The sequence below is a fragment of the Limulus polyphemus genome, unplaced genomic scaffold (genome assembly GCF_000517525.1).
Source record: "Limulus polyphemus unplaced genomic scaffold, Limulus_polyphemus-2.1.2 Scaffold905, whole genome shotgun sequence".
Classification (NCBI taxonomy): Eukaryota; Metazoa; Arthropoda; class Merostomata; order Xiphosura; family Limulidae; genus Limulus; species Limulus polyphemus.
Genome location: NW_013666515.1, coordinates 369,398 through 371,402, shown reverse-complemented (window position 1 = coordinate 371,402; position 2,005 = coordinate 369,398).

Below are 2,005 nucleotides of genomic sequence, written 5' to 3'. Positions count from 1 at the left end.
TGTTATCTGAAAGGACGGATGATATTCACAATCAAGTGCGTTCAAACTTGAAAACATCTGCTGATTCCATGAAGCTATGCTATGATAAGAGATCTACTGAAGTCAGCTTTGTACCAGGAGACAAGATGTGGTTGTACAATCACATTTTAGTTGGGAATGAAGTGAACAATGGAACAAATGACACTGCTGAAGACGTGTCACCTGAAAAAGCCACTGTCAAAGAAGAAACTCTACCCGGTTTTGAGAAGGGAAACGGTGAAGCCATTATTGAAGTTACTACCACTGGTGTGACTGTAACCGATAATGGGATATTTCCTGATAGAGCAGATGAACCCCACGTGAAGCAGAATCCAATGAGACAGAGACCAGTATGGAAGAAGATACGTCCCGTAAAATTAAGAGACTTTGTTGAATTTTAATTTTGTGTTTTAAATTCTATATAAAGTTGTTGTTAATTATCTATTACTTTAATGTAAGTGGCTATTGTTCGGGATGAACAATAATAAGGAAGGGGCAGTGTTACGACAGCTGAAGTCATGTGACTGCTGGCGCGTTTGGCGCTGGTAGTGTGTGTGAAATTTCTCGAATGATCATGAATGATCTGGGAGGCCCGAATGCATTCTAGGCGCAGAGAAGTCAGCGAGAGATAGATAATGAAAGAAGCAAACAGTAGTGACCATAAGTAAGGTGTATGAATCACTGTGATTTATAGCGTGTATTATAAAGGTTGTTAAGTTTAAAGTGACGAGAAACGTATTGACTGTGGAATTTTATGTACTACAAAGTTTGTATGGAGAAAAAATAAACTAGTTTTAACCAAGAAGGGACTTGTATCGCTGAAGTTCTCCGGAAAGAATTTATACGAGAAATTAAGAAACAAGCAGAGACGTAACACTATTGACTAATATAATCCTTGATAATATATAACTTTAAACCATTAATACAAACCTCACCTCAAATGTGTTTGATAGTTTAATAGTTTGCTACAATGATAATTGTGGTCGATGTAAAAATGCTCATTAACAATATGAAGTTATTGTATTTATTATTTGTGAGGAGTAGAAATTTCTAAGAAGAATGTATGTAGTAACAAATATTCAAAAACTCTTATGAAAATCACGTATTTGGGTCTTGAAGGGGCTTTTTGTTGTCTGGGGCTGATTAGGTCCATGGTTAAAATATCCTCCCTGTGTAAAGGACAGTAGATCGTCCTTTAATGTATTTAATTCACTTTGAAATTTGTGTCTTTTCCATTTATGTATGTTGGCTTTCTCTCAACTGTTGGAGACTTTCTTCTTGTTTATTTTCGTTCTCTTCCAACCACTGGTGTAGTCTCTCTTCTTGTTTCTTTTCTTTCTCCTCGAACAACTGCTGTAATCTCTCTTGTTTATTTTACTGTTTAATCTGACCACTGTTGCAGGTTTTCTTGCCACTGCTGTTGTTTATCTTCTTGTTTCTTTTCTTTTTCCTCCAACAACTGCTGTAATCTCTCTTTTTGTTTGTATTCTCGTTCTTCTTGTTTACTTTCTTTTTCCTCCAACAACTGCTGTAATCTCTCTTGTTATTTCTTTTCTTTTTTCTCCAAAAACTGCTGTAATCTCTCTTCTTGTTTATTTTCTTTCTCCTCCAACCACTGTTGTAGTTTCTCTTCTTGTTTTCTTTATATGTACTTTAGATTTAGCAGTTAAGTAAAAGCCGATATATAGTCAGTTTATGATGTTTGCCAATAAGATTGATACACAGTTTTCTTTTTTAAAGCAAATACGTTTTGATATACACTATTATGTTACGCATTGGAATTTCAAATCGTCTGAAATTGAGTACTTAAATGGTACTTTGGATTTAGTATTTAAATATATACCAATATTTAATCAATTTATGATATTTGCCAAAAAGATTGATGCACACAGTTTTCTCTTTTAACACAAATACGTTTTAATATACACAGAACAGTACAATTTACAATAACAATTATTACAAACAGTTATTACAAACAATGATTTAT